Consider the following 13,818-nt stretch of genomic DNA (forward strand, 5'->3'; position numbering starts at 1 on the left):
TCTTTCTGTTAATGTGGTGTATCACATTGATTGATTTTCATATATTGAACCATTCTTGCAATACTGGAATGAACCCAACGTGATCATGGTGTATGATCCTTTTTATGTATTGTTGGATTTGGTTTGCTAATATATTGTCGAGGAGTTTTACATCTATATTCATCAAAGATGTTGGCCTGTAATTTTCTTTTTTTGTGGTGTCTTTGTCTGGTTTTGGTATCAAGGTGATGGTGGCCTCATAGAATGAATTTGGTAGAGTTCTCTCCTCTTCAATTTTTTAGAATAGTTTGAGGATAGGTATAAGTTCTTCCTTGTATATTTGGTAGAATCCTGCAGTAAAGCCGTTGATCCTGAACTTTAGTTTGCAGGTAGTTTTTTTTTGTTTTGTTTTTTCTTGTTTTTATTACAGATTCTATTTCACTTCTAGTGATCAGTCTGTTCAAATTATCTGTTTCTTCTTCACTCAGTTTTGGCATGCTGTATGTTTCTAGAAACTTGTCCATTTCTTCTAGGTTGTCCAATTTGTTGTCATATAGCTGTTTATAGTATTTTCTTGTGATTTTTTTTGTATTTTTGTGTTATCAGTTGTTGTTTCTCCTCTTTCATTTCTTATTTTGTTTATTTGGGTCCTCTCTTTTCTTCTTGGTGAGTTTAGCTAAAGGTTTCTCTACTTTGTTTATTTAAAAAAACAGCTCTTGGTTTTATTGATCTTTTCTATTGTTTCTTTGATCTCTATTTCATTTATTTTCTCTCTGATCTTTATTATTTCCTTCCTTCTGCTGACTTTGGGTTTTGTTTCTTCTTGTTTTTCTAATTCTTTTAGGTGTAGGTTAAGTTGTTTATTTGAGATTTTTCTTGTTTCTTGAGAAAGACCTGTATCACTATGAACTTCCCTCTTAGACCTACTTTTGCTGCATCCCACAGATTTTGTAAGGTTGTGTCCTCATTTTCATTTGTCTTGGTATTTTCTGATTTCTTCTTTGATTTCATTGTTCACCTGCTGGTTTTTTTAGTAGCATGTTGTTTAGCCTTCATGCATTGGTTGTTTTCCCATTTTTCTTTCTGTGGTTGATTCCTTGTTTCATACCCTTGTGGTCAGAAAATACACTTGAAATAATTTCTATCCTCTTAAATTCCTTGAGGTTTGTTTTGAGACCTACTATATGGTCTGTCCTAGAGAATGTCCCATGTGCTCTTGCAAAGAACTTGTATTCTGTTTTTGTTTTTTGTTAATTTTAGTTGTAGTGTCCTGTAGATATCAATTAAGTCCAACTGGTCTGTTGTCATTTAGGACTGAAGTTGCCTTATCGATTTTTTGACTGGGTGAGCTGTCTATTGATGTCAGTGGGGTGTTAAATTCTCCTACTGTTATTATATTATTGTCAATTGCTCCGTTTATATCTTTTGGTATTTGTTTTATACATTTAGATGCTCTTATATTGGGTGCATATATGTTAATGAGTGTAATATCTTCTTCTTGTAATGATCACTTTAACGCTCTCCTTTGTTTTTTTAATAGCCTTTTATATAAGTCTATTTTGTCTGATATGAATATTGCTACCCCCTCTTTCTTGTCGTTTCGATTTGCATGAAATATCTTTTTCCATTCCCTCACTTTCAGTCTGCGTGTATCTTTAGATCTGAACTGAGTCTCTTGTAGGCAGCATATATACGAGTTTCGTTTTTGTTCCTATTTAGTCACTCTATGTCTTTGATTGTAGCATTTAGTCCATTTACATTTAAAGTAATTTTTGGATAGTGGTATATTCTTTTTGCCATTTTTAAAATTGTTTTGAGTTTGTTTTTGTGGGGTTTTTTTCCTTTTTTTCTTCTTTTGTTCTCTTCTTTTGTGATTTGATGACTGTCTTTAGTGTCATGTTTGGATTCCTTTTTCTTTTTTTGTGTGTGTATCTATTACAGATTTTTGGTTTGTGATTAACATGAGCAATCTATGTATATATACATGGCTGTTTTGAGTTGCTGATCTCTTAATTTCAAATGAATTTAATAACCTTGCATTTGTACTCTCCTCCCCTCACAATTACTGTCTTTTTTTTTTTTTAATTGAAGTATAGTTGATTTACAATGTTGTGTTAGTTTCAGGTGTACAGCAAAATGAGTGAGATATATATATATTTTCATATTTTTTCCCTTATAGGTTATTACGAAATATTCAGTAACAATTATTGTTTTTGATATCATATTTTACATCTGATTGTTCTGTGTATCCCTTAACTGCTTATTGTCGATACAGATGATTTTACTACTTTGGTTTTTTAACATTCCTACTAGCTTCATGCATGGATGATTTCCTACTTTTACTGTATGTTTGCCTTTACCAAGGAGTTTTTTTTATTTCATAATTTTTGTGTTTCTAGTTGTGGCCTTTTCTTTTTCACTTAGAGAAGTTCATTTAACATTTCTTTCAAAGCTGGTTTGGTGGTGTTGAACTCTTTTAGCTTTTACTTGTCTGGAAAGCTTTTGATCTCTCTATCAAATCTGAATGAGACCCTTGCTGTGTAGTACATTCTTGGTTTAGTTTTTCCAGTCCTCACTTTAAAATATATCATGCTCCTCCATTTTGGCCTGCAGAGTTTCTGCTGAAAAGTCAACTGATAATCTTATGGGAGTTCCCTTGTATGTTATTTGTTGTTTTCTTTGGCTGCTTTTAATATTCTCTTTTTATCTTTAATAGTTCCATTTATTTATTTGGTTGCACCAGGTCTTAGTTGTGGCAGGCGGGCTCCTTAGTTTTGGCTCACAGGCTCCTTAGTTGCGGCAGGTGGGATCCTTAGTTGTGGCATGCGAACTCTTAGTTGCAGCATGCATGTGGGATCTAGTTCCCTGACCAGGGATCGAACCCAGGCCCCCTGCACTGGGAGTGTGAAGTCTTATCCATTGTGCCACCAGGGAAGTCCCTTTAATATTTCCATTTTAATTACAATGTGTCTTGATGTGTTCCTCTTTGGGTAAATCCTGTATGGGACTCTCTGTGCTTTCTGGACTTGGATATCCGTTTCCTTTCCCCTGTTAGGGAAGTTTTCAGCTATTATGTCTTTAAATATGTTCTCAGCCCCTTTCTCTCTCTCTCTTCTCCTTCTGAGACCCCTATAATGTAAATATTAGTATGCTTGATGTTGTTCCAGAGGTCACTTAAACTGCTCTCATTTCTTTTCATTCGTTTTTCTGTTCAGCATCAATGATTTCCACTGCTCTGTCTTCCAGCTCGTGATTCATTTCTTTGTTTCATTTAATCTACTGCTGATCCCTTCTTGTGTATTTTTCATTGCAGTTATTGTATTCTTCATTTCTGTTCAGTTCTTTATATTTTCTAACTCTTTGTTTAAAACTTCTAACTTCTGTGCATCTATTATTCTCCCAAGTTCTTTGATCATCTTTACTGTCACTACCCTGAACTCTTTCCTGGGTAGATTGCCTATCTCCACTTCACTTAGTTCTTCCTCTGGGGTTTTATCTTGTTCCTTTGTCTGGAACATATTCCTCTGTTGTCTCATTTTTGCCTAAGTTGCTGTTTTTATTTTTATGTATCTGGTAGGTTGGTTACATTTCTCAACCTTGGAGGAGTGGCCTTTTGTAGGAGACATCCTCTGCATCCCAGCAGTGCACTCCCCTCTTGTCACCAAGCTATACGTTCTAGTGGTTCCCTCTATGAGGGCTGCGTAGGTCCTTCTGTTGTGACAGGCTGACTATGTGGGCAGCCTGGTAGGCTTTGTTGGCTCCCAGTCCAGTTATTTGCCAGGTCCTGCCTTGTGTGGAGGCTGCTGGCCACTGGTTGGCGGGACTAGGTCATGAGGCAGCTGACTGTGGAAGCCTAGGGAGCCCCAGGGCAAGTGCTGGCTCACTGGTGTACAGAGTCAGGGTCCAGAAGACTCCTGGCCTGTTTCCCGCCCACTGGTGCCAGCCTACTTGTGGGCAGAGCCAGGTCCTGGAGTCTGGTTGCAGGTCTCAGGAGTCCCAGAGCTGGTTTTGGATCACTGGTGTCAGGGGTTGGTTACTGACACAGTTGGGTATGGGGTCTGGGGTGTCCTGTTGCTTATGTTGTCCTGGTACTCGGCAAGGCTAGGACCCAGTTGGTCCCATGGCAGCGTTTGGCCTGCTAGTGTGCATGCTGGGTCCACAGGCTGTGTGATTGTGGTTTTCTTTCTTCCTTTCTTTCTTTCTTTCTTTCTTTCTTTCTTTCTTTCTTTCTTTCTTTCTTTCTTCCTTCCTTCCTTCCTTCCTTCCTTCCTTCCTTCCTTCCTTTCTTTCTTTCTTTCTTTCTTTCTTTCTTTCTTTCTTTCTTTCTTTCTTTCCTTCTTCCTTTCTTTCTTTCCTCCTTCCTTCCTTCCTTCCTTCCTTCCTTCCTTCCTTCCTTCCTTCCTTCCTTCCTTCCTTCCTTCCTTCCTGTGTTGGGTCTTCATTGCTGTGTGTGGGCTTTCTCTAGTTGTGGCGAACAGGGGGCTACTCTTTGCTGCAGTACGTGGGCTTCTCATTGCAGTGGCTTCTCTTGTTGTGGAGCATAGTCTCTAGGCGTGCAGGCTTCAGTAGTTGTGGCATGCAGGCTCAGTAGTTGTGGCTCTCGGGCTCTAGAGCACAGGCTCAGTAGTTGTGACACACAGGCTTAGTTGCTCTGTGGCATGTGGGATCTTCCTAGACCAGGGATCAAACCCATGTCCCCTGCATCAGCAGGTGGACTCTTAACCACTGTGCTGCCAGGGAAGCCCCGGGATTGTGGTTTTCTTGCATCTGGTGTTTGTCCCCAGTGGGTGAGGCTGATCCAGAGGCTAGAGAAGACTCCCTGGAGGGCATGGCTAGTACCCAGGGGATTCTGGGGCTAGTGCCTGCCCACTGGTGAGTGGAGCTGGTCCTGGGCTCTATGGTGGTCAGGGCCATGTCCAGAGGCAGCTGTGGGCTCAGGGGGTCTTAAGGCAGCCTGTCTGCTGATGCATGGGGTTGTGTCCCTGCCCAGTTAGTTGCTTGGCCTGAGGCATCCCAGCACTGGCACCTAGAGGCTTTTGAGCCAGGGTGGGGCTGGACCCTGGGGCTATTAGGCTAGCCCCAATGGCACTTGCCAGCACCAGTGTCCACCTGGTGGAAGGAGCTCCCCAAACTGGCTGCTGCCAGTGTCTTTGTCCCCAGGGTAAGCTGCAGTTGCCTCCTGCCTCTCTGGGAGACTCTCCAAGATCAGGAGGTAGGTCTGACCCAGACTCCTATGAAATTATAGGACTCTATTTCCCCCAGTCCTCTGGGACTCCCAAAAGTAAGTCCTGCTGGCCTTCAAAGCCAAATGCTCTGGGAGCTCATCTTCCCAGTGCAGGACCCCTGGGCTGGGGAGATTAATTTGGGCTCAGACTTCTCTCTCCTCTGGGAAAACCTCTGCAATTGTAATTATCCTCTGGTTTGTGGATCACTCACCCTGGGGTATGGAGCTTGACTATATCATGAGTCCGCCTCTCCTACCCATTTCACTGCGGTTCCTTCTTTATATCTTTAGTTGTAGAAGATCTGTTTGGGTAAGTTCCAGTCTTTTTTTAATCAACGGTTTTTCTGCAGATAGTTGTGATTTTTATGTGCCTGTGAGAGGAGCTGAGCTCAGGGTCTACTCTGCCATCTTGGCTGATCTCCAGTGGCTATATATTTTGTTTCTAGACTTTCCATTTGATTCTTCTCTCAATCTTATGATCTTAAAATTAATTTTTGAGAGCAGATTATTTTTTGTTTTAGTGCCTCCAACTGTTAGAGCACTACTTTCCCATTTTGTTGTATTTGCCACTCCTCCTCATGGCAGTTGACTTCTTTATGTGGTTTCTGATTTTTTTTTACATTTTTGGATTTTTCCCAGGGAGAATGTTGGGTTGTGGAAGTTTCACTGTCATATGGTTTTGCATTTGTGTTTGACAAAGGAGTTTAACTAATCCTGAACAAGTTTCTCTGTTAATTCCTCTGCTTGATATCCCACACCAATACATTGTGACCTCACATTTGTATGAGTTTCAGACTTGGAGATTGATAGCTCAAGGTATTTTTTTTTTCTACGTGTCCCCCAAAATGATAATCTTCATTCCTCCCATTGGCCAGGGACAGAGGTTGGATTAATTCTAGTACCCATTTCATAGATGTTCAGTCTTTAAGTTCTATATTTAATGCAGAAGTATCTGCTACTCTCCTTGTATGTGCCTAAGACCACATCTTCTCTCCTGACCCTAGTGGGCAATAAAACTACATCAGCCAGTCCCTAGGGCCTCAAGCTAGTCCAATATTCCCATGAGCCACCCTGACATCAGCTCTTGCTCACACCAGGCTTTGAGCTCCCTCTTTATTTCTAGTACTTTGGTGTTTCCTTTATTTTCTTTTGAAATTGTCTGTAGTTTTATGCTTCTAAGGTTCAACCATGTTGATATTTGTAGCTCTAATTCATTCATTTTATCTCCTGTATAGAACTCAACCATGTGAATTTACCTCTATTTATTTATTCATTCTCATTTTGATGGATTACTTAGATCACTTCAAAATTTTTGCTATTACAAGTAATTTTTCAATGAATATTTTTTATACATATCTCCTACTGGACAAATGAGTTTCTCTAGGCTGTATGAGTGAAGCTGATGTTCACAGACCACATGCATGAGCAATTTTATTAGATTTTGCCTGGTTTGCTTTCCAAAATGGTTGACCAGTTCACATTTCCAATGGCAGCGTATGAGAGTTTTGATTGCTCCACATCTTTACCACAATTATATTTTAAGCTTTCTAGTTTTTGCCCAGCTGATGTGCATGCGATAGAGTCTTACTGTGGTTTTAGCCATTACATTCTTAACACTTTATGAAGGTATGCCTGCTCCAGTTATTTCTTGGTGAATAACAAATTACCCTAAAATTTAGCCTCTTAAAACAACCAATTTGTTAAGTTCAGATGTTTCATGGATCACAAATTCAAACAAGTAGGAGCAGAAATGGCTTGTCTCACCACAAAGATGTCTGGGGTCTCAGCTGGGAAAATTACACAGCTGGGAGTGACTCCACGGAGGGGGCTGGTACCATCTGAAAGCATCTTAACTGGGAATGGACATAGACCTCACTTCCCAATGGGAAGAATGTCAAAGAATTTGTGACCATGTTTAGAACAGCCGTCATGCCCCACAAGTGCTGTTTGGTCTTTTTCTCTAAAATGACATTCAGTTAACAGGGCGTAGTTTGTTTTGAATAACACTTTACATGTTATTGTTAAATTTCATGTTTTTTTCTAGAAAGGTATTAATGTCTCCAAAGAGTTTATTGAAGGATAAAAGTAGCAATGAAAATAACAAAAAAATAATTTACCTCATAATAATTTTAATATCTTAAATAGCGAAGTAGGTTCCAGTGAGAATATTAATTGTGAATCCATGTATCAGAACAAATAAATCTTTGAGTTTGATGATTTCCCACAAGCAAAAGAAAAATAAAAATGGGAAGAGGGAAGAACCAGATATCTTTGAAAATAGAATTTTGTAGGATTGGTCAGTCATTTGCCCGTAGCCCATGATGTTGTTTATTAGGATAATTTCTTAATAAGTGGTATGGTACAAGTGAAGTTTTTACACCTGTCATTCTGGTAAACCTATAAAGTTTTTCCACAACACACAAAATAATTCTTTTCCATACAAAATTTTTGGTTTTTGATGGTGAAGATGTAGAAGAGATCTTAGTGAACATCAGCTTTTTTTCCTTTCTGACCCACACATCTTTCTTTGGAGAACTACACCTCCCCCAATCCATGTAATTCTGGTGAGACTGTCATCATGTATATCCCTTTACCTGGGCACAGAAGTAGGTTCTGACCCGGGCTGGGCCATCAGAGTCCCTTTCAGGGACTGACATAGTGCATGAGAGACCTTCTCCTTCATTGAGGACAATGAACTCTTTGGAAAGTGCAAGCCTAGAATGGCTGCTGGTTTTATTTTTTGCCCCATGGAGAGCACCTACTGAGGCTGAAGTCACTTCTGAGGAAAGCAGGGTTAAGAGGTGGAATAAGAGGCAGAGTTCTGATGATATAGTTTGATCTTTTAGGCCTTATTGTGACAAAAGTCCACCCTTGGACTTCCTGGTTATGTGAGTTCACTGCTTCCCTTTTTTTGCTAAAGCTGCTTTGCATTGTGTGGTCTGAGAGAGCCTTGACTAATATCAGTTCCAAAAGCACAAAATCAAGATTCAAAGTCTTCCTCCTTAGAGCAAAAACTGTACTAAGCATACTAAATTAAGAATTGTGCAAAACCAGCCCCAAATAAATGACAAGTGTGAGTGGTGGGAAAGCAAAATGAGAGGGAAAAAAAATGGTGGCATACTATCTAGAACAATGTAGGTAAGACCACTGATGAGTAGATTCTATTACATTGGGTTTTAAGTGTTGAATTATATGTGAAGGAGAAGGGCTCAGCACCTTTTTTTATTTGTTTATCACAGAGAAGAAAACTTTTGTTTGGTTAGTGCTTATTTTCTGAGCCACAGTATAGACAGGAATGAGGTTATCTTCAGATCAGTAAGTGACAAAGAAGGACATTGCTACTTGAATGAAAGAAGCTTTATTCTGGATGCCAGTAACCATAATATGTATTCACAGAGAACAGTCTGCACTTAACTCAGCTATGTGCTTCCTGACTTTGATTTAGTATTACAGAAAATAGTGAACAATTTAATAACAAGTTGGTTGTGGTTACTGAGTGTGAGTTTTTAGCATACCATGTGAAGAAATGGGCAGCCAAGACAAGAGCCTTTTCTCCACATGACAATGGTGTTGGCTGTTAAAAGGAAGGGTGCTAATGAGCTTGGGAAATGAGGAATGAGATGAAAACATTTCTTCATGGCAATGATACTGCTAGTGAGCCATTTCATTGACATCAGGTGGCTTGCTCAAAAAGTATTATCGTTTTTAATCTTGAAAGGAAGGAATCAGGATTTCTTAAAACTGAACTCTGGTGAAAATGGCTTAATTGCTAAGAGTAAGTCTCATAATATTTGATGATTTTTTAAATGGATAAAGATATTAATATTCTGTTATGGAGCATATTTATTTTTGATTAATTACTCTATCATTATAAAGAATGCAAGCAATTCAGCAAAGTACAAAGGAGAAGTTATAAAATCACCCCAAATCCCATTCCATCAGTACCACGCTAGGCTTCCCTCTATGCCAAACAGAAACAGAAGACTAGAAATACAGAGAGGTACTAACTAGATAGCACTCATTTGATAAAAATTATATCATACATTTTAATAGAAAGTCTCCAATTTAATTTTACTTATATTATAAAATCCAATTTAGTAGAAGAAACTGAAAGGAAAATAAATGTAATTGGATTCAACACAAGAAAAAGAAGTTGAAGTGAAAATGAAAACTGCTGATAAATGTTCCTTCCCCACAAAATAATTATAAAATTATAAAAAAATCATTGCGAAGTTAGAGTCTATCTTATTTAACCTCATGTACTAATTTTAGATTTTATTAGTTGACTTCCTACCATAAAAGATAAGGAAATGACATCTTACTTCCTTTTCCTACCTTCCAATTTTTTTTAGTTATCGTATTCTAATTTTGCCAAGGTCTAAACATTTACATTTGGTTCTGTAATTGCAATTGACATCATTGTTTGCGGTTAGTATGACATTTAGACAGATTCAGTGTTCACCATGGGTTTTGTTATCTCTGCTTCCTCATTACTGAATTCTTTATTTTCATAGATCCAGTTGGATGTGAAGAGGCCATAGGTTTTCTTTCTTTTGATTATTCAAAGAGACTTGTGCCTTTAAATTAAATGCAACTTGGCTGGGTATAATACTTTTGGCTCACATTGTCTTTCCCTTAGAACTTTATACCATTGCTTAAGTGTCTTTTGGCACCAAGTAATATTGTGGAAATATCTGAGGCCAGCCAGATTCTGCCATCACCTTGGGGGTGACTTAATTTTATGCATAAAATTTTAATCCTTGAAGTTCAAAACTTTCACTAGAATATGGTTTGGTGTTGAAAGCTGTTTGTCAATTTTTCCTGAAAAATAATGTGTTATTTAAACATATAAATTTGTTTTTTTCCTTCATTTTACTGAAAAGTCTGTATATTTGATTACTTTTTCTATTTCATCCATAGTTTCTTAATTCAGGGATGTCAATAGTGGATTATCTTTGTTCTCAGTATCCATTACAACCTCTGAATTTTTTTTTTTTTTTTAGAAATTCACGGTCTTTTATTTATTTATTTATTTATTTATTTATTTATTTATGACTGTGTTGAGTCTTTGTTTCTGTGCGAGGGCTTTCTCTAGTTGCGGCAAGTGGGGACCACTCTTCATCGCGGTGCGCGGGCCTCTCACCATCGCGGCCTCTCTTGTTGCGGAGCACAGGCTCCAGACGCGCAGGCTCAGTAACTGTGGCTCACGGGCCCAGTTGCTCCGTGGCATGTGGGATCTTCCCAGACCAGGGCTCAAACCCGTGTCCCCTGCATTGGCAGGTAGATTCTCAACCACTGCGCCACCAGGGAAGCCCACAACCTCTGAATTTTCTTTAACATCTTTTTCTTTTGCATTTACTGTAATCTCACTGTAATAAAAATCTTTTCTGTAGATTAGTAAGTCTGTGGCTTCAGCCCCCACTTACCACTGTGTATTTTCATTCTTTCTAGTCTGTGGAGATGGTTATCTTGTTTTGAGTGAAATCTATGTCATTAAAGATATTTGAAAATATATTCTATCATTTATATGTGTTTGGGGAGAGAGGGTGGCAGGAGAAATGGCGGGTTTGTGTGTCTTTTAAGTTCCAGCCTGATGAAAATTGTAATTTTAAAAGCTCTTCTGTGTCCATCTCATTTCTTATTCCTAATGATGTTTATTTTTTTCCTCCTATTTTTCTTTCCTTTAAACTTCCCAGGAGCTATTTCTTCTTTCTGGGACCATTTTCCTTCTTCTTAAAATATAGTTTTAGAATTTCCTTCTATCTGTTGATAGAAAATTTTCACAATTTATTTTATTTGGGATGATCTTTATTTTGCCAGTGTTGTTTCTTCGCTTACAGTGATGGCCAGGATCACCTTTGTTCTTTTTTCTCTTATGTGATGGCTAGGATCCTTCAGTACAATGTATAACAAAAGTGGTGATAATGGGAACATCAGTCAGGAGAAGAGGATCCATTCTAGGTATTTCAACAGAGGAGATTTAATAGAAGAAATTGGTTACACAGGTGATGGAAGAATAGAGAGTCAAACAGTTGTACTTCATATAACAACAAAAAAGTACCAGTCATATTATTACTAAAAAGTTTATAAAAAACCAAAAATAAAGACAAATATTAGGATGGTGAAGTTAACCAAAGATGAGCAACAACAGGGAGCTCTATCAGCCCTGGACTGGAAGAAAAAAGGAGTCAGGGCTCACAGAACTCAGAAGCTTGGGCTGCCCAGTGGAACATGGAATCATGACAGTGACCAAGAGATGGAACAATGAAGACTCAGGAAATGGTACCGATTGCAGGGAGAGATAGGAAGAGAAACACTCTGATTATATCTTTTGGCCATCCTCCAGTCTTTTCCCATCACTTCCCACTGGCCAGGTCTGTCTAGGTACCAGAGGGCTAGGGTACCTGGGAACTAGAGTCTCCGCTTTACAATCAAGCAATAGTTTGCTGAGGTATCGATATATAATTCTAAGTAAAGCAATCATTCAGAACTTCGAAGACATTACTTTCTCATTTTTCTGTCTCTTCCTTTTAGAACTTTTAAACAATTTTCATCACTCTTGAAGCTAACTTCCCATATCTCTTAAGTTTTCTCTCATGTTTTTCTGTCTTTATCTTTGAATATTAACAAGGGATTTCCTAGACTATATCTTTCAGATCACTAACCTTCTATTATAATCATATCTATTCTAAAATTTATTTTCTTTTCATAATTCTTAAAATCATCTTTACTAAGGTATAATGTACTCATTTTAAAGTATATAGTTCAATGAGTTTTGACAAATGTATACAACCAAAATGCTTTTTAGATGCATTCATGTTGTTGCTGGTATCAGTAGCTTGCTCCTTTTTATTGGCGAGTAGTCTTCCATTGCATGGATACACCACCATCTGTTGATCCATTTGTTCAGGACTGTTATAAAGTTGCAGTGAACATTCACGTCTTTGTGTGGACATATGTTTTCATTTTCTTGGGTAAATACATAGAGGTAGAAAGGCTAGTTGTGTGGGAAGAAAATGATTAACTTTATAGTAAACTGCCAAACTGTTTTCCAAAGTGGTTGTGCCATTTTCTGTTCCCACTAGCAATGCAGACAGTTTCCATTGCTCTACATCCTCACCAACACTTGGTATTCTCAGTGTATTTAGGCATTCTGTTGGTGTGTAGTGATATCTACTTGTGGTTTTAATTTTCAATTTGCTGATGAATAGTGATGTTGAGTACCTTTTAAGGTATGCAGAACTGATATTGCTACTCAGTTAGGCTCTATGACAATGTACTTGAATATTCACTGCATGTTAAGCTCTATGCTTCAGGAAAAGCTCAGTTTAAGCCTTTGTTCTATTTGAATTGTGAAGATTGTCTCTACCCCCGTCTCTCAGATAATCATATTTTCCACCTAAAATTACATTAAGTCTGGTAGGCAAAATAATGTCTCCCCCACACTCCCTGTGCCCCGAAGTTGCCCATGCCTAAGTCCTCAAAACCTGTGAATGTGTTAGGTTATATGGCAAAGGGAAATTAAGGTTGCTTATCAGCTGATCTTAAAATGAGGAGAGTAGCCTGGATTACCCAGGTTATATAACCCAGGGCTCAATATAATCACAGGGGTCTTTAAAAGTGAAAGAGGGAGGCAGAAGAGGATATCAGAGAGATGCAGTATAAGGACTCAGCCCAATTTTGCTGACTTTGAAGATGGAGGAATAAAGTCACAAGTCCAGGAAACTGAGTAACCTCTAGAGGCTGGAAAAGGCAAGGAAACAGATTCTCCCCTAGAGATCTAGAAAGGAATGCAGGCCTGCTGATGCTTTTTTTTTTTTTTTAACATCTTTATTGGAGTATAATTGCTTGACAATGGTGTGTCAATTTCTGCTTTATAACAAAGTGAATCAGCTATATATATACATATATCCCCATATCTCCTCCCTCTTGCCTCTCCCTTCCACCTTCCCTATCCCACCCCTCTAGTTGGCCACAAAGCACCGAGCTGATCTCCCTGTGCTATGCGGCTGCTTCCCACTAGCTATCTATTATACATTTGGTAGTATATATAAGTCCATGCCACTCTCTCACTTCATCCCAGCTTACCATTCCCCCTCCCCGTGTCCTCAAGTCCATTCTCAATGTCTGTGTCTTTATTCCTGTCCTGCCCCTAGGTTCTTCAGAACTATTTTTTTTTTTTTAGATTCCATATATGTGTGTTAGCATACAGTATTTGTTTTTCTCTTTCTGAATTACTTCACTCTGTATGACAGACTGTAGGTCCATCCACCTCACTACAAATAACTCAATTTCGTTTCTTTTTATGGCTGAGTACTATTCCATTGTATATATGTGCCACATCTTCTTTATCCATTCATCTGTTGATGGACACTTAGGTTGCTTCCATGTCCTGGCTATTGTAAATAGAGCTGCAATGAACACTGTGGTACATGACTTTTTGAATTATGGTTTTCTCAGGGTATATGCCCAGTAGTGGGATTGCTAGGTCGTATGGTAGTTCTATTTTTAGTTTTTTAAGGAACCTCCACAGGGGCTGTATCAATTTACATTCCCACCAACAGTGCAAGAGGGTTCCCTTTTCTCCACACCCTCTCCAGCATTTATTGTTTGTA

The 13,818-nt window shown here is 38.6% G+C and overlaps 1 long non-coding RNA gene across 1 annotated transcript; it reads right to left on the reverse strand.

Moving 5' to 3' along the window:
- Positions 1 to 13,722, reverse strand: LOC309646678. The gene is made up of 2 exons (XR_014255510.1): positions 10,524 to 13,722; positions 1 to 10,181 (listed from the first exon to the last, which is right to left on the reverse strand). It is a non-coding gene; the product is annotated as an uncharacterized lncRNA (long non-coding RNA).
- Between the last annotated feature and the right edge of the window lie 96 nt (positions 13,723 to 13,818).

The sequence above is a fragment of the Balaenoptera physalus genome (assembly GCF_965194825.1).
Source record: "Balaenoptera physalus genome assembly, chromosome: 1".
Taxonomy (NCBI): domain Eukaryota; kingdom Metazoa; phylum Chordata; class Mammalia; order Artiodactyla; family Balaenopteridae; genus Balaenoptera; species Balaenoptera physalus.